This window comes from Colobus angolensis, unplaced genomic scaffold (genome assembly GCF_000951035.1).
Source record: "Colobus angolensis palliatus isolate OR3802 unplaced genomic scaffold, Cang.pa_1.0 Scaffold15, whole genome shotgun sequence".
Taxonomy (NCBI): Eukaryota; Metazoa; Chordata; class Mammalia; order Primates; family Cercopithecidae; genus Colobus; species Colobus angolensis.
In genome coordinates, this window is record NW_012114599.1 from 11,016,064 (window position 1) to 11,041,982 (window position 25,919).

The window sequence follows — 25,919 nt, forward strand, 5'->3', positions numbered from 1 at the left end:
GATTCTAACGTTATTGTAAGGACCAAAAATAGTTAAGAAATTTTGAAAAACTTCAAAATTGATGAACAACTTCAAGATGAACAACTCACCCTATAAGGCTATAAGGCCTGTTAAGACTGTGTCGCTTTAGCTCAGAAAGAGACAAACAGACCAAAAGAACAGAATAGAGACTCCCAAAACAGATCCCTGTACTTGTGAAGACTTGATATATGGCAGAGGTGACATGCAGATCAGTAGAGAAAGGATAAATTATTCAATTAGTGGTACTGGGAGTTTGATAGCCTATACTGGAAAAAAAACCCAACGATATGAAATTTTAGGTGAAAAAAAATTTAAAGTAAAACTTTCAGACTTCTGGGAGAAATACAGAAAAACTTCCAAGATCACAGTATAGGCAATAATATTATAAAATAGAATAAGTACAAGCACTAAAGAAAAACATTTGTAAATTTGTGTGCATTAAAATGTAAAGCTTTGGCTGTGCATGGTGGTTCATGCCTATAATCTCAGCACTTTGGCAGGCCAAGGTGGGAGGGTCACTTGAGTCCAGGAGTTTAAGACCAGTCTAGGCAACCTAGTGAGACCCCATCTCTACAAAAGATAGGAAAAAATAGTCGAGCATTGTGTTAGTCCATTCTCACACTGCTATAAAGAACTATCTGAGACTGGGTAATTTATAAAGAAAAGAGATTTAATTGACACACAGTTCTGCAGGCTGCATAGGCGGTACGGCTGGGGAGACCTTAGGAAACTTACAATCATGATGGAAGGTAAAGGGGAAGCAAGCACATCTTCACTTGGTGGCAGGAGAGAGAGAGAGAGAAGGGGGAAGTGCTACACACTTAAACAAACAGATTGCATGAGAATTCCATCATGAGACAGCACTAGGGAGATGGTGCTAAACCATTAGAATCCACCCCCATGAGCCAATCACCTTCCACCAGGCCCCTCCTCCAGCACATGGGAATTACAATTCAGTATGAGATTTTGGTGGGGAAACAGAACCAAACCATATCAGGCATGGTGGTGTGCCCCTGTAGTCCCAGCTTCTCAGGAGACTGAGGTGGGAGGATTGCTTGAGCCAGGGAGGTCGAGGCAGCAGTGATCTGTAATCATGGCACTGCACTCCAGCCTGGGTGACAGACAAAGACCCTGTCTCAAACAAACAAACAAACAAACAAAGGTAAAGTTTCTTTTCCTCAAAATACGCCATAAAGTAAGATAAAAAATAGACAAACACAAACTGGGAGAAGATATTTGCAATGTGGCAGTCAGGGGAATGTGCTGTTCGGCTCCTTTCAACAGAGACACACGTATGAGGTGTGACTGACTGACAGCCTGGAGCTGCCTTATCTTCAGGATCTACCACTGTGTTCTAGCAGAGTCCATGCTCGCTCTGAACGATCCTAGCCAATGACTGAGCATGGAGGGAGTACCAGAGTTGAGTCATTCTTGCTCAATGTGGGACTTCTTTAAAAGGCAAACTTTCTTCTGGGGCTCCCCATTTCTCAGAGGTGCCCTGCAGATGGAGGCTTTTCCTACCCAATTCTCTTTCCTCTTCTTCCCTTTCACAGGCATAAAGACCTGCACTGGTGTCTGAAAACCCTCCCCAACCATGCCTGCTCTTTTCCCCACTATCCTGCACAGGTGTTACCCCCCATTATTGTCTTGCACTTCCAATTTTGTTTTGATTTCTGCTTCTTGGAAGACTTGAATGAACATAGCCTATAAAGAACAAAAGACTAGTATCCAGGCTGGGCATGGTGGCTCATGCCGTAATCTTAGAGCTTTGGGAGGCTGAGGTGGGAGGATTGCTTAGGGCCAGAAGTTTGAGACCAGCCTGGGCCAAATAGCAACACCTCATCTCTACCAAAAAAAAAAAAAAAAAAAGGACTATTATTCAGAATGTATATGATTTGGAATCAAATGCATTCTATAGGATTCAAATCATATAGACAAATTTATATGCAATCCAAACTGTAGATTGATAAGAAAAAGTAAATGTCTCAATAGGAAATTAGGCAAAAGACACGAACAGGCAATTCACAGAAGATGAAATCTAAAAGGCCAATAAATACATGAAAAGATGCCAGTCTCAGTAGTAGTCAGGGAAATGTAAATTAAAGCAAAGCAAGGTACCATTTTCTATCTATAAGACTGGTAAAAACGACCATTTGCCAAAGTATTCAAGAAGATACAGAGCAACATGTACATTGTGGGTGGGAGTATAAATTGATGCAACCATTTTGAATAGTAATTTAGTAATTACTTATCTAGTAAAGATGTGGAAGTACTTAACCATCATTCCACTTAAGAGATTCTCCCATGTGTACATAAGATATGCAGAAGAATATATTGTAGAATTATTTGAAAGAAGAAAAAACCCAGAACAACCTAAATGTTCACTAAGAGAAAAACAAATAAGTAAATATCATATAACTGTGAAAAGAAACCAGAACAAAAATTTCCAGGAAATTTTTGAAAAGAAAGTGAAAAGTTGACTTTGGCTGTGAAAGTCCTATAATGTTTATTTTATTTATTTTAAAGTAAAAAGAGAGGAAGAAAGAGAAAGAGATACTTGTTTATCTTCTAGTCTACAGAAACTAAATTAATGAGTACTTTTGATATGATTTGTATTGGCCACATTAACTCCTGAAGGAGACAAACTATGGTTTTGTCAATCCTTTATCTATCAAAACAGATGAGGAAGAGTCATTTGGTAACAATTTGTTTTCTTTTCTTTTTTTTTTTCTCTCATCAGTCTTGACAACTGTTGAAGGTGCTAGATGTTTGGTGGTGCTCTCTTAAATGTCTGGCCTGAGTGTGCCTGGCATTCAGAAATACAGATGAGAAGGGGGAAGGGGAGGTGGGTTATGGCGGGTGGAGCAGAAAGGAATGTGGGCCACCCTCGCATGTGTCCCTGCTGGGGAACTGCCTTGCTACCCAGCCTTCATCTAGCATAAGGCTGCAAGCCAGCTGCTGCCTCATGTGTGCTGTCCTGGAATTCTTATTACATCTCAGAAATCCTGTTCTGGCCAGTGATGAAATTACAGACAGCAAAGTCCAGCCTTGCCTATGTGACCTGAGAGGGGAAACCTCTCTTCTGGATCCCAGTTTTGGAAAATCTTCCAGGCCTGTCTGCCAGGGACTTGTCCTCAGTTGCCTTCCTGATCTGGGACCAACTGAGAAGCCCTGAACTGTTTACTGCCCCCTCCCTTCCCACTGGAATGCATCTATTGACTTTGTCACCATACCCTCCGATCAAGCCAGCAACAGGTAATAAGCATCAATAAAGAGCAAGACCTGGGACTAGCATTGAACATAAGCAACTAGATCAGATCTGGCTTCCAAAGAGGTTCAATGAAAAGAAGTGTTATTTTATTTTTTTAAATCTTATTCAGAAAATATTTATTGAGCCCTACAATGTACTTGGGGGGAAACATGGGAAAAGATTCATACCTTGTTCTCAAAGTGTTGAAAGCTCAGAGCAGAAGGTAGACAAGAGAATGGATGATTACTTTTGGATGAGATAAGTGCTAGGACAGATAAGAGCAAGGTACAATGGCACCCACTGGAGACCCCAGGAGACTTAAACCTGAGAGCTGGGGAAGGCTTCCTGGGGAAAGGACATCTCAACTGAGACCTGAAGGAACAGGACTTAGCCAGGTGCTCTGTGTAGGGGTTGGGGTACAGTGGGGGTGACTGTTAGGAAATAGAGATTGAAATTATAGACAGAGCAAATAACAAGGGCAAAAGGAAAGAGCAAGGCCAAGAATGATTTGCAGGGGGAAATACTGGGGTCAAGGAAACTAAGTAAGAGACTGGGAATGAAAGGCATCCGTTGCTTCAGGGAGTCTATGGGAAGAGGCTTTCTTCTCCTCTCTCCCCTTCTCTTTATTTTCTCCTTCTTCTTCTCTCTCTTTTGTTCTTCCCCTCATTAAATACTTTGTGATTCTTCTATGCATTTGGGAGTGTATTGGTGACTCCAAATGAAGGAGATGGTGGCAGTATTATTGGGGTAGGAAGTGATGTGTGGTAGGTAGAATAATGGCCCCCCTAAAGGGGTTCATTTCCTAATCCCCGGAACATGTGAAAATGTTACTTTATAAGACAAAAAGTACTTGGATTAAGTTAAGGATCTTGAGATGAGGAAGTTATCCTGGATTATCTGGGTGGGCCCAAGGTAATCACAAGAATCCTTAAAAGATGGAAGAAGAGAGAACTTTGTTGAAACAGTAGGGGCCAAGGGAAAATTTCCCCTTTACTCTCTGAAGGTTTGCTGAAAAATCAACTCATAAATGGCAGATTACTTGGAGAAAAGGCATATAAACATGTTGAAGGCTTATTTATTTAAGGCTCTGTGTATAACACAAGAGCCTTCAGAATGCAGACCCAAAGATACAGGGAAAATTGTCCATGTTTATGCTTAGGTTCAGAAAAGTATGGACAGCCATGTAGAAATATAATTGGACAAAAAGATTATGATCTAATGCTAATGTAAGTGCCTGATGGGTTCTTCTGGCCTGCTGCCCAGAAAAGCCAAGTCACTGAGAACAGCAGGTGTTGCAGCAAAGAAAGAGTTCACTAATCACAGGGTCAGTCAAGCAAAAGGATGGAAGATAATTCTCAAATCCACCTCCCTGAGAACTCAGAGCCTAGGGTTTTTTAAGGGTAGTTTGGTGGAGAGAGAGCTAGGGAATGGATATGCTGATTGGTTGAGTTGGGAAGGAAATCACAGAGGGTTGCAACTGTCTTCTTGTGCTGAGTCAGTTCCTGGGTAGGGGGTCACAAGACCAATTGAGACAGTTTCTTGATAATGGGTTAACTGTTCTGGATGACACCAGCTGGTTCGTCAAAATGAAAAGTCTGAAAGATACCCTCAAACACCAATTTTAGGTTTTACAATAGTGATGTTATCTGTAGGAGCAATTGAGGAGGTTACAAATCTTGTGACTTTTGCTTCTGAGGCTGCTTCTGAGACCTTCATTTTGGGATGTTATTTTCTGAGCCCCAACAATGCTCTGCTGTTTTCTTTGAAGCTGGAGGAAGGGGCCACAAGCCAAGGAATGCAGGTGGCCTCTGGAAGCTAGGAAAGGCAAGGAAGCAGTGCCTTTTCTAAAGCCTCCAGAAGGACCACAGCCCTGCCAGTCTCTTGATTGTAGGAGTTTTGACCTTCAGAACTATAAGATAATAAACTTGCATTGTTTTTTTTTTTTTTTTTTTTTAAAATTCTTCTTCCCAGATTTTTTTTTTTTTTTTTATTATACTTTAAGTTCTAGGGTACATGTGCATAACGTGCAGGTTTGTTACATATGTATACTTGTGCAATGTTGGTGTGCTGCACCCATCAACTCGTCAGCACCCATCAATTCATCATTTATATCAGGTATAACTCCCCAATGCAATCCCTCCCCCCTCCCCCCTCCCCATGATAAGCCCAGTGTGTGATGTTCCCCTTCCCGAGTCCAAGTGATCTCATTGTTCAGTTCCCACCTATGAGTGAGAACATGCGGTGTTTGGTTTTCTCTTCTTGTGATAGTTTGCTAAGAATGATGGTTTCCAGCTGCATCCATGTCCCTACAAAGGACGCAAACTCATCCTTTTTTATGGCTGCATAGTATTCCATGCTGTATATGTGCCACATTTTCTTAATCCAGTCTGTCACAGATGGACATTTGGGTTGATTCCAAGTCTTTGCTATTGTGAATAGTGCCGCAATAAACATACGTGTGCATGTGTCTTTGTAGTAGAATAATTTATAATCCTTTGGGTATATACCCAGTAGTGGGATGGCTGGGTCATATGGTACATCTAGTTCTAGATCCTTGAGGAATCGCCATACTGTTTTCCATAATGGTTGAACTAGTTTACAATCCCACCAACAGTGTAAAAGTGTTCCTATTTCTCCACATCCTCTCCAACACCTGTTGTTTCCTAAACTTGCATTGTTTTAATCCACTAAGTTTGTGGCAGTTTGTTACAGCAGCAATAGCAAACTAATACAAGGTGAATAGGTTCCAGAGTGGTTTAGGAAATAATTTGATTAGAAGGAGGAGGTGAGAGAGAGGCCTCCTTGGATTTCTCGGTCAGGCATTAAGATGAATTGAGGTACCATTCCCTGAGCTAGGGCCCAATGGTGAGGGGATGGCAGGGAGGGCTGGTGATGGTGTATTCACTTTTGGACATGTTGGGGTTGCAGTGTTCATGGGGGTTCAAGGTGAAGGTGTCCAGTAAACACTTGTCTGCTGGGACAGAGGCTGGTCTGGAGACTGAGGGTGTTCATGGTCACTGAAGTTCAGGTGGTGGGGCCATGAGAGTGACATTGAGAGGAAAAGAGAGCTGGGGCCAGAGCCTGACATTTGAGGGAAGATCTCTTTGTAGGTCAGGAAATAGAACAAATCATGCCTCCATGGGATTGTTTTTTGCTTTGTAAACTTTTTGACCCTTGTATATTCTTTGCTCCCTGGTGTTTTTTTTAAAACTTTACCTTATGTACAAATGGGCAGATTTCAGTTCTCCACTCCTGGATTCTCCCTCTCATTCCTGCTAGTGCCTTCCCAGATACAGAAGGCCATGGAGGGGGGGATTTAAACTGTTTCTGGGCTCCAGCTGCCTCTCTTCTGACCCTGCCTTCTTCTTCTTTTTATTTTCTTGAGACGGAGTCTTGCTCTATTGCCCAGCTGGAGTGCGGTGGCATGATCTTGGCTCACTGCAACCTCCGCTGCCTCCCAGGTTCAAGCGATTCTCCTGCCTCAGCCTCCCGAGTAGCTGGGATTACAGGTGCATGCCACCACTCCTGGCTAATTTCTGTACTTTTAGTAGAGATGGGGTTTCACCATATTGACCAGGCTGGTCTCGAGCTCCCGACCTTGTGATCCACCTGCCTCGGCCTCCCAAAGTGCTGGGATTACAGGCATGAGCCACTGTGCCCAGCCCCTGACCCTGCCTTCTATGCTAGGCTCCTGTTCCCAAGCGTCCTCTGCAGAGGCTCGCAAAGACAAGCCTCAGTGCTAGCTCATGATCCCAGCAATCTCCCTGCCCCCCGCTTCTCCCCACCCCTCTCTGTCCATGTCCTGACCTGTTCCTACCTACTTTCTCCTTGGGTTCTCCTACTCACATTTTGAGTCTTGTTGCTGGCCCCGTCCAGAGGAAGCAGCCCTCCTGACTCTGTACCTGGCATGGGAAACTTAGCTTAATTTTGCCATTTCAGGATTTGAGAACCCCAACCCCACTCCCCAACTTTTGCACTTACTGTTCTCCCTGCCTAGAACACACTTCTAGAAGGGACATCTGAGTTAGCCTGACTCAACTTTCAAAGCACTGCAGGATTTTTGTACACCGAAGGTAATTTTGCTTTCTGTATCACATGGATTGTACATAACTGTTGACTTGTTTGTGTCCATCTTCTTGATCACAAGTTCCTTATGAGCAGGGACCCTGGTTTATTCATCTCGTATCCTCAGCACCTAACATACGACGTGGTTCAATAAATTTTCCTGTTGGACAGAACCCTTCTAGACTGGATCATTATGTCTTCACTCTGACAGTGAGGTGAGCATGCGTCGGAGGAAGATGTTTTCCTAGCCTGGGTCCTGACAGGCAGTGCACTAACTAGCAACAGGTGAATAGCAGTGTGCAACCCACAAGCTGCGCTTACATAACATGCAGTCTTCTGCTCCTCACTGTCTCTAAGCTTTGCACAAGCCCCAGCTGCCTGCTTCTCTGCACCAGAGGCTGCAGGGATCATGCCCCTCTTGGCCTCTCTAAGAGATACCTGTGCTTGGCCTCACATATCTGGCTTGACAACCTGAGCCAGGCAGCCAGCAGGAAGGAATCGCCTCTATCCTGGAATGTCTTGGCAGGTCTGGAATCCAGTCAGGGAGAGTGCTAGTCAGAATGTGTGGCTGGGAGGAGCGGGGAGGCTAAAGGATAACTGCATAACTGAGTCTCCAGGGCTCTGAAATCCCATTTTTCCTGGGGTTAGGGTGGAGACTCAGAGTTGAGAAATGCAAGATGATTGAATTTGGACAGGAAAAGGAGATGGAAACCGTGTGAGCAACCTAGCTGCTGCTGGCGGATCACGTGCCAGCCTCTGAGCACTTGTTTCCAAAGGCAAGAGCCAGCTGGTGCAGGTCTTAAGGACACTTCTCAGTTGCCTCGGACAGACAGCTCATGGAGAGCCAAATGCAGCAGGAGCCCCCCTCCCCACATCTCTGTGTACTGTTTTGCACTCCCCTTAACCTAGAAAAAGAAGGCAGATTGAGTTGATCAAATTACATGCTGGCCCTGCTGTGCCTCCTCCTCACTCCCAAGGTTAAAATTGTGGATTCAGTAATATGCGTAATAACCCCGGAAACATTGAGTTCTACGGCACAGAAACCTTGTTCATTTCTGCAAAGGCAGTTTAAATACTAAAGCCAAAAGTAGACCCATAAACAGCACAAGGGTGAAATATTTAAGATTCTGATAGCGCAATGGGTCTGCCATTTTGCTAAACAAGTGGTTCTCAAACAAGATCGCAAGAAGGGCTTATTAAAATACAGATTGCTGGCCCTGCCCCTACAGATTCTGCTTCTGTAGGTCGGGGCCAGGCACATCATTGGTTCAGGTTCTAAGATCCCCAGTGATGCTGATGTTGTTGGTCCAGGGACCTTGCTTTGAGAACTTTTTTTTTTTTTAAAACAGCTGAAGAAACTTAATTAGAGAGAACTACATAAAACAAATAGACGTAAAAGCTGCTATGTGAAAACCTGGCCTCAGGGCAGTCACAAGCAGAAGCCTCCAGATACTTTACATTGTCCCTTGTGTAGTAGGTCACCCTCTCCCAATGGCTTTTCCAAAGGGTACCCTAGGATTCACAGCCTTTCCGCTTTGTGGCTCCTATAGTGCCCCTTCCCCATGGTGCCTACTGCATCCAACCTCTTGGTACACAGCTAAGGGAAGGTGAATCTAGGATGCAGTCCACCAAAGATTTAGAGTTTAGAAAGTTCAGCTTGTATAGGCTGGGCGGGGTGGCTCACGCCTGTAATCCCAGCACTTTGGGAGGCCGAGGCAGGTGGATCACCTGAGGTTAGGAGTTTGAGACCAGCCTGACCAATATGGTGAAACCCTCTCTCTACTAAAAATACAAAAAAAAAAAAAAAAAAAAAATTAGCCAGGCATGGTGATATGTGCCTGTAGTCCCAGCTACTTGGGAGGCTGAGACAGGAGAATTGATTGAACCTGGGAGATGGAGATTGCAGTGAGCCAAAGTTGTGCCACTGCACTCCAGCCTGGGCAACAGAATGAAACTTGGTCTCAAAAAAAAGGAAAAGAAAATTCAGCTTGTATCCACCAAAAATATCACCAAGTTATTTCCAAGCCTTTCTAGTTTTCTGTTCCCTTCCATGACCCCAACCCCATCTCTGAGTCTAGTGACTTTAAAAGCCAATGTTTCTCCTTGAATGATTTCCTCCACTCTTCCCCAAGAACACACATTTCTCTGTGGAAACTGAATTGTTGCTTTTGTCCTTAGTTTCCTGGAAGAATCAAGATAATGTTCTGCATGGCCTTCATGTCAACTCTTTTGATTTCACTCCAGTATTACTCTCTCATAGGCTCCAACAGCCTCAGTTCTTTCACAGAAACTTTCCGAGTTAAAGTCTGCTATGTCTTCCCCACTCTGACATTACCGCATCAGTTTCATCACCTCTTGAGAATTCTCATTCCTCTCCCAACCAGCTGCCTTGGCCTACTTTAGATCACTTTGCTGTGAAAGGAAGTCTCTCTCTCCCCTGGGGTTAAGCTCTCACTTTGGAGCCATAACCTCACACCTGTCACTCAAGTGCAACCCCTCCCCCACCCCCACTTTCCTCTGGTGGATGAGCATTGTGGTGGAGATGGGGTGGAGGGATGGGAATAAGGTAGGGGGCAGAAGGTGGGAGAGGTGGAGATTATTTGCTACTGAAACATTCATCTTAGGAAAAATCGGATCCTTGATTTCCTTCCCTTATGCTTAAAAAAATGCAGTTTGGTGTTGTCTTTAATTTGGGGTGAGGTTCCATAATGGGTCCTGTCTTTATGGTCTCTGAATGTCTTAATCGGACTCTGACTGCTGCAGCCCAGCGACCAAGTCTTATGACTCCAGGCTGTATTTCAGCGGGAGAACCTTGCACATTGCTTAACGGGCTGTTTTAGTTTTACACTGTTCAAATATTCGCTGAAGGAAAGAGTGAATTATGCTCCATAGGCCTTAGCTTAGCTGGATGGTGGAATTCACAATTACAGTGTCACACCTCACATCTTAAATTCAAAACTCTCTACCTCAGAAAACATCTTAAATTTAAAAATATTTTTGAGGTTAAAAAAGGTAAAATCTGCAAAACATTTTTTTTTTAAATTTCCACAAAGAATGCCTCCTCCCCTCAGCCAAGTATTAAGAGTGTAATTTTCTCCTTGAGGAAAGTGACATAAGTCATCTGACAGGGCCTGCATGATCCGGGTCACTCACTGCAAGTGCTCCGGCAGCCTCTTCCTAATGCAGAAGCTTCCTGAGCTTGCACATTGGCATCCGTTCATGGTAAGGCTGGAGGATGGAGCTGTGCTATTTCTTACCTTAGGACTTATGAAGCAAGCATCTGTGGAAGCCAGGGTGACAGAGTCCAAGGTTTGGCTTGCGATTGGCTTCAAGGACAAAGACTTTTGTGTCATCTGAGCAAATATTAGGAATGGGTCACTGCTGTGTGCCACTCACGGCTCACATCTGGGTGTTAGGAAATCCAAACCTGCAGCCAAGGCTGTCATTCTGGCTGGGCATGAATGTGTCATCTACAAGAGGCTGCAGCCAAGGGCAGAAATCCAGCCAGCAGCTAACCCAACACAGAAGAGTCACTCTAAGTGCAATGGCCACCCTCTTCCTCTCCTGTTCTCCTGCTCCAGAGGGGACCTTTCTAGGAGTCATCCAGGTGATCCTCTCTGGACAGCCTGAATTAGAACCACTGCAGAAAACCGAGTGTGCATGGCTGAAACCACCCTCTGTCCCGGCCCTTTACCAAGCAGACTGGTCAGTCCAGCGAGGCCCCCAGCATATGGGGCTCAGTTCTTCAGGCTGCCTCCTTGGAAATGGCAGAGCAAAGTCACTGCAGGCTGGGTGCATGCTCTCCCCACCCCGGGGCACGCCAATGGGGTCAGTGACAACTGTTTCCAATTAAGGGCTTTGCTGAGAAGAACAGACTGTGTTCTGGAAATAAAACTCCCTTAAAAAATGTCCACTTCATCCTGGACTCAAGATAGGAAATTTCTATGTTCCCAACCAGAAAACGTAAAGGCAAAGGAAAAGCTGGAGAGTCTCTTTTCTAAACCTTCTTTAGAGATATTTAAAGCAAAAATAATTCTCCATGCCTTCCTGAGGGAGCTCGTTAGGCCCAGGGTTGTTTCCTTGACTTCTCTTGCTGATTTGGTGGTGTGTGTGGGCTCATACGCCCCTCTGCAGTAGGGTGTACATCCAGGAAATCATGGAGTAGGGGTTTTGTCCAGGATACCACAAATGAGGTAATCCAAGTGACCATTTGTGGGACAGGTCATTACGAATGCCTTTCTTTTCTAGGGCAGGAAACGGAAGCGCTTGGGAAGGCGGAAGTTGCACGTGCTCTCACAGTCAACTGTGCTGGAATAGGAGGCCAGGAATCACCTCTGTTGGAGGAGGAGGACCCATCAGGCATCCCTTCAAGAATGCCAAGGTCCACAGCAAGCGCTTCCCTTCTATGGGCACTGTGGGCCCAGAAAATGTGCTTCTGGCCAGAGGTATGTGGCATTCTTTATAATAATAGACATTTGGGAGCATTTACTATATGCTAGGCACTTCTCTTGACATACATTAACTTTTTATTTTTATTTTTATATTTTTTGAGACGGAGTCTCGCTCTGTCGCCCAGGCTGGAGTGCAGTGGCTGGATCTCAGCTCACTGCAAGCTCCGCCTCCTGGGTTTACGCCGTTCTCCTGCCTCAGCCTCCTGAGTAGCTGGGACTACAGGCGCCCGCCACCTCGCCCGGCTAGCTTTTTTGTATTTTTTAGTAGAGACGGGGTTTCACCATGTTAGTCAGGATGGTCTCGATCTCCTGACCTCGTGATCCGCCCGTCTCGGCCTCCCAAAGTGCTGGGATTACAGGCTTGAGCCACCACACCGGCCGACATACATTAACTTAATTAACAACCCTATAAAGTAAGTGCTATATTATTGCTATTTTACAGATGAGAAAACTGAGGCCTACAAAGGCTAAGTAATTTGTCCAAGGTCACTCTTGTAGGAATCGGCAGAGCCATGATCTGAACCCAGTCAAGTCTGATTCCAGAGCCAGGGCTGTTAGTTCCATGCTGTCCTGTCTCGTGCCCCTCACTGTCTGGGTTTTAAGGAAAATTATTTATCTAGTCCATTGTATGACTGAGTATGTTCATGTACATGATTCCATTTAATTTCTTTCTACAGCAGCCCTAGGAGGTAGGTAGATTGAACAACATTGTCCCTATCAGATGAGGAGGAAACTAAGACAGAGGTCAAGCATCTTTTAGAAGGTCACGCATCTTTTACAAGGTCACCTTATTAGTAATAAACTACTCAGGCTCCTCATTTTGAAGAAATGTTTGCTCCATTGACCCATGTGGAGCTAATCTTATGTGTAAGATTAGAAACAAGGAGTAATGCCCAACACCCGATTTGCAATCCCAGTTGATTTAAGATCCAGGACTTACCTCTTACACATCAGGACCTCCTTGCAAAATAGAATGGAATCATCACCTCTAGGTGATACTAGGTTGCCAGGGCAAGATGGGCTTGACCTTCTTCTGGTGATGGGTGTTGACCGTAAGGCCACGTGGAAAACTGAGTGCTGGGTTGCAGTGCTCCCGGAACTGGCCTGTGGGGGTGCCCTGAAGAAGTGGAGCAACGACAGTCCTTGTTCAGATTACCCTCTCTTCCTGGGTTGCTCCAGCATGTTCTCTATAAGAACTTCAATCATCCTCCTGGCATCAGAGAATCTCAGGTCTGGTCACCATCAATAAGGAGGGCCCACTTTGGACAGAGTAGGGGTCAGGTACGGGTCACCTGACTGGTAGCTGGCTTCCCTTGGTCCAGTGTATGTGCGTTTGGCCTGAGCAGGGTTACAAGGCTGATTTCATTCAACATGCAGGACACTTTCCAGAACAATTTCATTGAAAGAGCCTCCTGGACCCCTTTGTTCTGAAGGGGGCTGAGGACTTACTGCCAGGGAGTAACTCTCAGTGGCCTGTTAAACACAAAGATAGAGCTTAGAAGAGGCCTTGTTTATTTTATTTTATTAACAATATAGGCCAAGTTTTATTTTATTAACAATATAGGCCAAGTTTAAAGGGTCAAGACATTTGCTGAGGGTCACTGAAACTGTTCACTGCTGAGCTGGAAGCAGAACCAGGCTTCTGACTCTAGGTCCGGCACACTACCACTGCTCCCAGGAGATGTCAAGATGTAGATTGCCTAGTCAAACAAGCCTCTTAGATTAAGGACAAAGGGATATGGAGTCTACTACCTGCTCCACTGGATGCTTGCTGAGTACTACCCAACATGTTTTTTAAAAAGCAGGACTTTCTTGGGTATTAACATTTCAGTATCTTCTCTTCTCTCCCAAATCCCTGCTCTGTAATTTGAGATGCTTCCCTGATCTCAGACTCAGTGCAGATGCAGTACAGAAAGGATGAAAAGGCATGAGGAAACCCCAAACAACGGAGCCAGGAATCTGTCTGTCGAAGGGAGAGATGCTGGAAGGGTCACGCAGGTGGGGAGGTATCAGATGCCACACGTCTGTGGTGGTGACCCTGCTGCCCAACGCCAACCCTGCTTCTTGGCAGCGTCTGCTGGACCGTCAGAGGCATGATTCAGCCAGAGGGCACATCCGAACCCATTAGGCATGGAACACCAAGTAAACAGCCCCTAGGAATATCTCTGACTTGAATTTCAGCTCATTTACTTGGGAGCATCTGTCCTCTCTGGTTGGAGGAAGGAGGAATGGGGGGTAGGGAAGGCTCAGCTTACAATGCCCTTTGGCTAAAGGAGGCTGTGTGGTCTAGAGGGCAGTGGTTCTTGGGATGTTTGGTGGGGGTACTGCAGGGACAGAGGGTGGGGAAAGGGGTGACTGAGGGGAAGCCTATTCCCGGCACCACCACATCCCTGACTCTCAGCCACTCAGCTGCTATCTGCTCCAGTGCAATTCTGCTTGAATTTCATTTCAAGTGAAGGTTCTGGGACTAAAACTTTCTGAGAAGCGTTGAACTCATGGGGATGTGTAGGATGAGAGCAAGCAAGGTTTTGAGCTCATACCTGCCAAATAGTTTCCGAGTGACCTTCATCAAAGCTACTCATCCTAAGAGCCAGACCTCGGTCATTTCCACTGCAAGGAAGATTTGCCTGGGCTCTGTCCTCTCTTCCCACATGGGAAAGGGGTTAGAGCAACCGTCTAAACAGCTGACCCTGCCTCGGAAATGCTCTCATCTTGAGGGCACTCAGACTAGCCCTCCGACCTACCCCCTCTCCCTCCTATCCCAGATGAACTCAAAGGTGTGACACTAACTGGAAAGATAAAAAGGAAGATTAAAAATCGAGGTATTGGCCAGGCATGGTGGTTCACGCCTGTAGTCCCAGCACTTTTGGAAGGCTGAGGCGGGCGGATCACCTGAGGTCAGGAGTTCGAGACCAGCCTGACTAACATGGAGAAACCCCATCTCTACTGAAAATACAAAATTAGCCAGGCCTGGTGGCTCATGCCTGTAATCCCAGCTACTCGAGAGGCTGAGGCGAGAGAATCGTTTGAATCTGGGAGGCGGAGGTTGTGGTGAGCCAAGATCATGCCATTGCACTCCAGCATGGGCAACAAGAGAGAAACTCCATCTCAAAAAATAAAAAAATAAAAAAATCAAGGTACTGTTATCACGTAAGTTGACAAGGAAGAAGAAAGATGGGAGAGGACAGAGAGGGGGAGGAGGAATTCTGAGTCTTTTAGCCATTGATATTTACTGTCTAGTCAAGTAAGCTTCTTAGATTAAGTAAAAAGGGATGCAGAGAGTTTCAGACAGTTGCTGCTGGCTCAGGTTAGGTAAAGTACGCTAATTAGAATAGGGTGGGAAGCCAGAAAAGACATAATTACCCATCTGATTCCAAATGAGGCTCGTTGAGCCAATGGGAAGCTCGCCATAGCAACACAACCTGCTGGAAAGATCAAAATCACTGAATGCAAACTGCAGCAGGTCAGGAGTGTACTCTGATATTCAACTGAGGACTGACAGGTCTCCAAAAAAAGGACCAGCACCTTTGCTGACTGCTGAATTCCCAAACGCAAGCCTGCTCTCCAAATTCCATGACGAGCATAACGCCCCACCTCCCTGAGTGCCTCCTTGCTGTTCTGTGCAGTTATCTATTAAAGGAAAGATGACTTTTAAAGACAGCATTCTCTAGGTAGTAGGTGTGCAAGTAGGGGGACTTAAGTGATCTGGGGAGTAATGATGATGACGGAGAAGATGAAGCTAAAGAGGGAATCAGAACAAGATTATAGATGGGTTAGCAAATCTGGATTATTTAACAGTAGTTTTTGGAGAATACCTATGCCCCCAACAATAGAGGTTATGGAAGAAAAAAAAAATCAGACCTAACGTCTCCACGAAGATTCTTAGTAGCTGATGCATTTTAGCCCAAGGAGATGATACCTAGTAATTCAAATCCCTTGTCCCCATGACTAAAAATAAGGATGATTAAAGAATGGAATCTTAGCTCTCTGACATCCCAGACAGTAGGCCTTGTCCCTGGACTTGCAAGTTGAGCAAGACAATCAGAGCGGAGAAAAAGAAATGCCTTTATATTTAGATTGTTTTCCACCCATTACTAAGGCAGTAAGGTTGAGGACCACAAGATCACTCTTGGATCCTCATTGGGCCTTCCTCTGGCCAACTGCTTTCTGAGAGGGTCGTTGTGCATTCCCGAAATGACTCCGGAATCATCCACCCTCAGATCATCCGTCCACATGTCCCAGCATCTACTGTAGCTGGCAGCAATTTGCATGCCCTCTGGAATTTCTTGGGCTGGATCTCCAAATGCCTGCTGCACTATTTGGAATGTCATCCTCATATCACAGCATCTTGTCTCCAACCGAAGATTTCTCCCATGGTGTTCATTGCATTTATCTTGAGGGCTGACATTGCCACAGCTGTGTAGAGGAGATAGAGCCTGTAGATGCATGAAGCTGTCCCTTCAACAATTTCTCAGACACAGCAAAATAATTCCAGCAAACAACAGAAACCAAGGAGTGTCTTCCATATGGAGGCTAATCAGTGGACACATGAATCCTTAGGGGCAAGGCTAGAAGCATTGTTTTAAATAATTCTGATCAAGATCAAGGCTAGTACCATGACCAAATGGGCCAGTAAAAGACTGCCCAGGACTTGGGAGGGAGAGGTGAGGGATATAAATACATCTTGAAACATCCTGACCTGGGCCAGGGAAGGACAGGTTTAACACCATTTTATGATGGTGTGTGTGTGTTTAAACTACTTTTGGAATTCCTCTATATTAAATTATCTGAAACTTTGACATCGCAGCAAGTCTAGGGTATAAATTGCTATGTATTCTATCTGCTATCTATTAGAGGTCCACAGTTTATGGCAGTCTTTGACCCATACGGGTTGGCTATCACAAAACTGCACAAAATCCTGTGAAAGGTAAGGACAGTTTATTAAACTCTCCTGCCAGGCTTTTCAACCCAGAGCCCCACACAGGGATACATACAAACACACACACACACGCACACACACACACACATGCCCCACTACAGGACTTCACTATTATCTGTGTTGAGCCCCTGTTTCTGCTGTGTTGGGAAAGGGAGATGAGATGTTAATAATATCTGCACTTACTTGAGCATGCACAGGTTTTTTTTGGGAGGCACTAAAAATTGGGCAACCAAACTTAGAAAAAGTGACCCTGCCATCTAGAAATCTTGGGTGATAGGGCAGCACAATTGAACTTGTATTGTTGTATCCTCAAGACTTCTTCTCGGTTCCAGTTATCCTGGAGAACCCAGGAGGGCAGGACCCTCACCTCCCATAAACATGAGAGGCCTATGGGTGGGCTGACTGTGTGGGGCCACTCCATGAGAGAATGAGGCCTGCACACGGCTGCAGAGGACCCTGGATTGGATAACAAGGGTGATTGTGACATACGGCATGGCAGGAAGAACCTGATCTGCAATCTGGACTCTACCACCTCCGAGGTATGTGATCTTTCCCACCTGCTTTAAGCTGTGAGCCTCAGTTTGCTTACTTGGTGGAAGGAGTAGAATTGTCTAAAGTGACCCCAGGGGCTTTCCCTAGCTTGCTTGGGCTGGATGGGAGATTCCTATCTGCTCTCTATTGGAGAAGCTGCATCTGAACCTAGCCCATGGCCTTAGCAGTTCTTTCCCTGACAAGAAGGTCTCTTCTGTCCTGTGGGCTCCAAGGGTCAGGCAGTTGGCACTTTCAGAAAACTTCTATAAACAGCTGGCAAATCCAGACTGCATTGCACCAGACTGCCTTGTTGAGTTTGATTTTACCTATAGGATGTGAAAAAAGAATGACAGGTGCAGTGGGGGCCTCCATTGCTAAATAGACCCACAATGTGGTCCAGCAGCTGTGGGAAGATGGATGGGTTCAGGGACCTCTGCCTTCATTTATTTTGCAGGCCCTGGCTTGGTAAGTTTGCCCTTCCCCTAGTCAAGCATATTCCTTAACACATGCCTTGTGTCATCATGAAATTTGTCTTGAACCCTAGTAATAGGGACCCAACTTTCATTGCACCTTGTTTGCAGAAATGCGGTTATAACACCTTAAAGGCTGGTGGTAAAAAAAAAAAAAAAAAAAGCCAGGCACAGAGGCAATACTGTGAATAATGGCACCAAGTTGTGCCTGGGCCTGGCCTATTCAGGAAATGATGATAAATGCAATGTGGCTTTGGTGCTGGGTGTGTGGTGGGGGTGGGCCCTGAGGCTGCAGAGGGACTGGGGCTAAGGAATCATTTTTCCCTTGAGAGCCACTGAGTGTCTACATCCCCACTCTCAGCTTGGGAAAGACAAGTGGAGCCTCCCCTGGCCCCAGCCCCAGGTCCCCAGAAGGTGGTCTGGAGGAGTGGGGAGCAGTTGGAGATTTGAAGGCAAATAGTGATGGGGTCCCCAGTGGAGCGCTGAATGTGGGGTTGATGAGAAGCGTCCTTCAGGAGGATGAATAGGATTCTGTGACCATTACATGATGTGGAGAGTGAAAAGGAGAAGCAAATGTGCTCAATACACATCACTTTTCTTCCTTTCCTTACCCCCAGCAGACAGAGGTACCCAAGAGCCAAAGGGGCCTCCCTGGGGAAAGAACTGACCAGCTAGTGTTTCAAGGCCAAGATGCTGGCTTCACTCCTTGGGCGCTGGACGTCCCCCACAGCCTTCACCTGACTTGGCTGAACCCTCCCTCTCTGCCCACCTGTCCATACCTGTTTGTGTTGGTCCCTGACCTACACTCCTGCCCACCTTTTTAAAAGAGAAAGGATGGACGCCAATAGCTGTTATTATTTTGGAACTTTATAAAAGTTACCTAAAAAAAAGAATCTGTCAAGAGGAAGAGAGTCAACTATTAAAAATGGAGCTGGCCAGGCGCAGTGGCTTGTGCCTGTAATCCCAGCATTTTGGGAGGCTGAGGCAGGAGGATCACTTGAGCCCAGGAGTTCAAGAACACCCTGGAAAACATAGCGAGACCCTGCCTCCACAAAATTTTTTTTAAAGAATTAGCAGAGTGTGGTGGTGTGTGCCTGTAGCCCCGCTACTCAGGAGGCTGAGGCAGGAGAATCACTTGAGCCCAGGAGATTGAGGCTGCAGTGAGCCACGATCAGGCCACTGCACTCCAGTCTGGGTGACAGAGCGAGACACTGCCTCAGAAAAAAAAGAAAAAATATATATATATATATAGAGAGAGAGAGAGAGAGAGCAAGAGATGAGGTTTGGCAAGGGCCACGAGTCTATCTCTGATCTAGGTAATTTTTTTTAAACTGGACCTGGTAAGCAAGGACAAGGTACGCTCAAGATTTGTAGGGGGTGGGACAGGTTCAGCATTTGTTGGGAAGTGGCCTGATATTTTACAGACCTGGAACCTGTAGGTGTCTCATTTATATAAAATTTTTTTTTGAGACGGAGTCTCTCCCTGTTGCCCAGGCTGGAGTGCAGGGGTGCGATCTCAGCTCACTGCAACCTCTGCCTCCCAGGTTCAAGTATTCTCATGCCTCAGCCCCGCAAGCAGCTGGGATTATAGGTGCCTGCCGCCGTGCCTGACTAATTTTTGTATTTTTAGTAGAGACAAGATTTCACCATGTTGGCCAGGCCAGTCTCGAACTCCTGATCTCAGTGATCTACCAGCCTCGGCCTCCCAAAGTGCTGAGATTACAGGTGTGAGCCACCGCATCCGGCCTGTAGGTGTTTCATTTAATTCCCAAGGACACTGTGAGGTATTAGTGTTCCCATGTCGCAGCTCAGGAAACTGTGGCACAGACCATATCTGTCTGACACTGAAGCCTCTGACCTGACCCTGAGACACATGCTGGGCATAGGCAGGAGGACCTGTGGTCCTGGGTGTGATTCCTAAAGGAGCACACGCTCTGCCCCGGTACTTGCTGCTCCCCCGAGAGCCCCATGTGCTCTTCAACCCAAACCAGTGAGTTCTTTGACTATCCTCATCATAATCATCGTTAGGATGATCAACATCAAATGGAAATAAGATTGTTTAAAAATCCCATGAAATTAAAATAAATTGTAGCACAATTTTTATCCGTTTGTAGCAAATTAAAACAGGCAGCCTCTGAGAGTGCCAGGCTCTCCTTTGGCCCATGTTCAAGGACAGGATCAGCTTCCTCACTATCAGCTCAGCACCAGTTCTTGATCACAATGATTATGTTTATGTTTGTTTGTTTATTTTTTGAGGCAGAGTGTCACTCTGTTGCCCAGACTGGAGTGGTGCAGTGGCGCGATCTCAGCTCCCTACAACTTTGCTTCCCGAGTTCAAACAATTCTCCTACCTCAGCCTCCTGAGTAGCTGTGATTACAGGCACCTGCCACCACCCTTTGCTAATTTTTGTATTTTTAGCAGAGATGGGATTTCACCATGTCGGCCAGGCTGGTCTCAAACTCCTGGCCTCATGTGATTCACCTGCCTTGGCCTCCCAAGGTACTGGGGTTACAGGCGTGAGCCACCGCACCCAGCCTGATTATGTTTAAACAGATGTTAAAAACCAGCAGGTCACAAGTCATATCGGGTTTGCAGATATATTACCAATAATATGTTGTTAGGCCTAGAAACTGGCTTTAATTTCCTTTTTTTTAAAAAAAATTGAAATCATTGCCAGCAATGAAATTAACACTAAGAGATTTCATCTAAAAAACATTGTTTTGGCTCCTCTTTAAAAATCCAGGAGCACTAGCAACACAAGGCCACTTTCCCACATGGCAGCAAATAGCAAATGGCTGGAGCTTCGTGGCAACAGCTAACCCCATTTGCTGTCTTCCCTGCCTGGCCTGCTGGGACTGGCTTCATTCACCTGGGTTTCAAATCTGCCCCTTGGAGGCCTCTGAGTCCTTGACTCCTCTATGATGCAAAGTGAGTTGCCTAATTAATTATCATGTTAGATTGACCACACTCCATGCACACTTGTGTCCCAGGGCCTGGGGGCCAAGGCTATGTGTGTAGTGGTGGTAGGGACTAGCGACCACAGTGGGGAGTCGAGGGAGGAAATATGGATGCATGAAACATCCCTATTCCAACTACCCCATACCCGGGACCAGCTCCAAAGGTACAGAGAAATGAAGGAACACCATTAGCATCCGTTCAAGGCCTGCCCTACCCTGGGGGGTCTTTAGCTGCCAGATGGAATGACTGAGGTCTTGGGAGATTGCATTTGCCTGCAACAAATTCCAAGAAACTCTGCTGGAGACTGTGTGGCCCTAAAATGGCTCTGGGTGCCAGGAAGAAGGAAGTCTGGAGGGAGACCATGGCTGAAAATAATGTCACTCTGCTTGTCCAATTATGGGGTTTTGTTTCTTTTTCTTCTTCTTCTTTTTTTTTTTTTTGGTCTTCAAATTTACACAGCTCTTTGAATTTGACCCAGAATAGTAATCTATTTTTATAAACTATTTTATTGAGATATCATTCACATATCATACAATTCACCCACTTATAGTGTAATGGTTTCCGAGATATTACAATAATTTTTAATATTGTGCTAAAATATGTATATAACATAAAGTTTGCTATTTTAGCTATTTTTAAGTGCACACTTCAGTGGCATGAAATACATTCACATTTAGTATGCAGCCATCCCCACTGTCTAGTTCCACCATGTCTAGCTGACATAGCCCCCAACAGAAACTCTGCACACATTGAGCAATAACCCCTTATTCTCACTCCCCTCCCAAGCCCTAGTAGCTGCCAGTCTACTTTCTATCTCTGACTTTCAGTATTCTAGATATTTCATATGAGTAGAATCATGTAATAGTTGTCCTTTTGTGCCTCAGTTTATGTCACTGAACATAATGTTTTCAAGGTTCATCCACATTGTAGCATGTGTCAGAACTTCATTTCCTTTTTCTTTTTTTTTGAGATGGAGTCTTGCTCTGTCGCCCAGGCTGGAGTGCAGTGGCACGATCTTGGCTCACTGCAACCTCCACCTCCTGGGTTCAAGCAATTCTTGTGCCTCAGCCTCCTGAGTAGCTGGGATTACGTAGGTGCCTACCACCATACCTGGCTAATTTTTGTATTTTCAGTAGAGATGGGGTTTTGTCATGTTGGCCAGGCTGGTATCAAACTCCTGGCCTCATGTGATTTGCCCACCTCTTCCCCCCAAGTGCTGGGATTTCAGGCCCCCCTCAAGTGCTGGGATTACAGGCGTGAGCCACCACGCCCAGCCAGAACTTTATTTCTTTTTAAGGCTGAAGCATATTTCATTGTATGTGTGTGGCACATTTCATCCATTCATCTGTTGATACACTGGGGTTGCTTCTACCTCTTGGCTATTGTGAATAGTGCTGCAATGAACATGGGTATACAAGCACCTGCCCTAGTCCCTGTTTTCAGTTCCTTTGGGTAAAGACCTAGGAGTGAAACACCATCTCCTTTCAACTACCTCCCCCATCCTGGCAGCTCACACCAAGCCAGAAAATTAACTCTGGTCCTAAAAATAGATGGAGTTTTAGATGTTCTAGGACAAGCTAACTGCAGTTGGACCACTTAGGAGTACCTGTGTGAGTCCTTTGTCTCTTCAAAGCCCAAATGATGCCACTTTTCTTTGCAAGTAAGCAGTCCCCCATGGAGGGCATCTTGTGGAGAAGGCAGACATCCACGAGGCAGAAATGTCCTCAGGGGGGTTCCTACTGCCCCCCTCCTCCCCAAAGAGCAGAAAGAGGGAAAAACCCCCATTGTGGCTGAGGAGAGTGGTCCCTTCGGGAAGAAGGAGAGAGGGAATTAACCTAGTGAGCTTTTCCTGTGGGGCAGGCACTGGGGTAGGAGATTATCTGGTTGCTCATTAAACCCCTGGGAGTATCATTGCTCCCATTTTATAGGTCAGAAAACTGGCTCTGAGAAGGTGTCTTATGGACTCAAGAACTCAGTGGCCGACACTGAAAATGCAGAAATGAGAAAATACCAGCAGATGATACTTCCTGAAAAGGGGATACACAAAATGCTATGGGAATTTAGGACAGGGAGGGACACCGCTGCTTCGGGGTTCAGGGGAGTTTTGGGGAGAAGGTGGGCCATGCAGCCAGACCATGAAGGGTAATTTTATTTCCACAAGAAGATGGAGTGGGGAGGGGGCAGCAGGAATAGATGATGTAAATCAGTTTAGAATTCTTTTCTGTTCTACCTGGTTAAATCCTGGAGTCCAGGAACTCCTGCCTATATTACAATGGCACAGGCGGTTTCCTGGGAAGCCGACTCGGATGGAGATTAGAGAGCAGGATGTTTACTAGGGAGTGCCTTTAGGATCAGCGCCTGAGGAAGGGAGGGGAAAGGAAGGGAAGGAAACTGGACTACAATTCAGGCCCCATGAAGGCCTCAGCCAGGCACCAGGGAGCTCTGGAGCTGGGCGGGCCCTTCACTTATCCCAGTTGAGGCGAGGGAGCCTGACCTTCCTCAGTGCATCGGGGTTACCGGCTGCGCTTGAAAGGAGGCATGATCTTGGGGGAGGCAGTTATCTTCAGCCATGATAATCCCCCAAGAGAGTTGACAGCTGAGACCTCTCCAGCTGACAACCCCTCCAGCATCTGGAGCAATCAGCTTTCCTTTCCCAAAGGGGGATCTGGGCCGCACATCACAGGGTCCACTGGGCACTGACTCACCAGGGTTCTCCCTGCCCTGCTGTTCACTCAAGGCTGAGGACAGTCAGGCTCCCTGGGCCTCTGTCTCTCCTCATCCAGGCTGTGGTTTAAAAAAAAAGAATCAGCTTAAATGTATTGAGTAGTTCATACGTGCAACATCTTTGATATTAGAAAGGAAGAAAAATCTATTAGTTTTGTTTAGTTTTATGAATATGTATTGATCATTTGTGTTTTCTCTGTGGATATTTTTAATATTCCTTATACTTAAAAACATTTTTTCTATTTTAATTTTTGTGGGTATGTTGTAGGTATTTGTGGGGTACATGAGATGTCTTGATACAGACATGCAATGCATAATAATCACATTATATAAAATGGAGTAGGCTGGGCACGGTGGCTCATGCCTATAATCCCAGCACTTTGGAGGCCGAGGCGGGCAGATCACTTGAGGCCAGGAATTCGAGACCAGCCTGGCCAATATGGCAGAACCCTGTCTCTACTAAAAATACAAAAATTAGCCAGGCATGGTGGTGGGTGCCTGTAATCCCAGCTACTTGGGAGGCTGAGGCAGGAGAATCGCTTGAACCTGGGAGGTGGAGGTTGCAGTGAGTCAAGATCATGCCACTGCACTCTAGCCTGGGCAACAGAGTGAGACTCCATCTCAAAAAAAAAAAAAAAGAAAAAAAGAAAAAGAAAAATACACTAGTTCTTATTAATTGGTTTATTTGATTAATGAGAAAGAGTATTCATCCAAAATGCAAAATTTCGATACAGTATGTATTTTAAGATATATCTGAGAGTGCAATAATGTGTTCTGATGTTATTACTTTTCAGTGGCATCCCCAAGGAAGATGTTAAGACCTCTAAAATATTTGAGAGCAAAATTAACACACCTCCAGCCCATGGGCAAGTTAGAGACAGGAGTGGCGTCTGTAGAATGGAGGAAAGCAGAGGCTGCCACTGACCATCCTGCAGCCCTTGCTCTGACTGCTCCCAGTTCTCCACCTTCTCTGGACTTTGTCACTTCAGTGTGAGTAGTTAACTTTTAAGGAGCTGGAGGACTGATCTCAGTAAGCCAGTGACCACTGCCTGCATGTTCAAGAAAATAATCAAAGTCAGTCTTTGATAACCTTCATCTATCTGTTTTTCTTGCAGATAACAACTCGAATTGACTTAAACAAAAAGAAAAGATACTGGTTTATGTACCTAAAAAGCCTAGGTGGCTTCAGGAAGGGCTGAATCCAAGGGTTCAAAATATTATATTGGCTTTGCCTCATCTCAGTTGCTCCATTTTTCAGACAGGCTCTTCTCTCGCAGTGGAAGGTGGATGTAGCAGCTCCAGATTTTTTCATGTTCAGCTGGAAATAGAAAACCCATTTTCCAGGAACTTAAGCAAAAGTCCTGAGGTTTGATCAGCTTCAGCAGCCCACAGTCATGTGACTGCCTCAGCCAATTACCATGACCAGGAGAATGAACTATGTTAATTGTCATGCATTGTAACCCTGGATTCTGGGCTAGAACTCCTCCCTTCTCCCCTTCAACATATGGACTGACCCAAATCAAAGTTAGAAACTGTGGAGAGAAGGGGGTGGCAGACACAGCTAACTGCTGTGGTAGATTTTGGGGGACTGGAGCTCAGCGTCTTCCACCCTTCTTCTGTAGTGCCTTCCTGTAATTGCAGGGGATTGAGAGCTAACAATCACATTTTTGAGACTCTCTTGCAGCTATAATTTCGGCTGTGACTTGGTTCTGCCCATGGGATGCTCTCCTGTGACATTTAAATGACTGAAGTTAGGGGGTTGGCAAGATTCTATTAGAAAATTTGGTTGGGGAAGTGTTTGGTTTCTCTGCAGTAGCCAGGGTGGACATCTCAGTGTGTGGTCCCTGGCCTTGTGGGTGTTAAGAGGCAGGCTGAGTCACCTTTTGGGTGGTGTGCCCTATGGTGGGCACCATGTAGTCAGTGTAGATGGCAACACTCTTGGGGACTTCCTGAGTTTGGCCGTGGGAGTCTGGCTATGGAGCCCTTGGCTTTCTGAGCACAGACCAAGCAGCAGCTCGCTTGCTGGCCCAGGTCTGCAGGGTGACCATTAGGATCTCTTCAGCCTCCACAGCAATTTTGTGGGCCAGTTAAGACTCAGAAACAAATTCCTCTTGCTTTGCTCGGCAAGAATGAACTGAATTCTTGCACCTGAGCCATTCTGTGCACTTGAACCCTCTCCCCATCCCTTTAGCTCTCTGCTCCACACCACCCCCTCACCCTGTCCTTCTTCTTTGCTGGCAGGGCCCACTCCCTCCAGAGAGGCTGTGTCTATACAGAGTGGGTGTGTGTGAGAAGGAGAACATTCCTGAATATTTTCTGCCCTAATAAAAAGAGACATTGGAGAAAAATCTCCCCTCCTGCTTTTGGATGTGGCTGGGGGAGAATGTACTATGTGGCACTAAAGCAGCCTTTGTGACACCCTGTGGCAATAGGCCTGAGGACATCAGCCAATGTAGGAGAGATGACAGGAAGGAAATGAGAAGTTCTGAGTCCTTCATGGCACTGAGGT

The 25,919-nt window shown here is 45.8% G+C and overlaps 1 long non-coding RNA gene across 1 annotated transcript in view; it reads left to right on the plus strand.

Moving 5' to 3' along the window:
• LOC105507459 overlaps nt 1-25,919 on the plus strand; it is a 57,428-nt gene that overhangs the window by 8,899 nt on the left and 22,610 nt on the right. Inside the window, exons 2-3 of the long non-coding RNA XR_001001102.1 lie at nt 11,585-11,781; nt 24,205-24,400. This is a non-coding gene — a long non-coding RNA (uncharacterized LOC105507459). The remainder of the gene's footprint in view (nt 1-11,584; nt 11,782-24,204; nt 24,401-25,919) is intronic.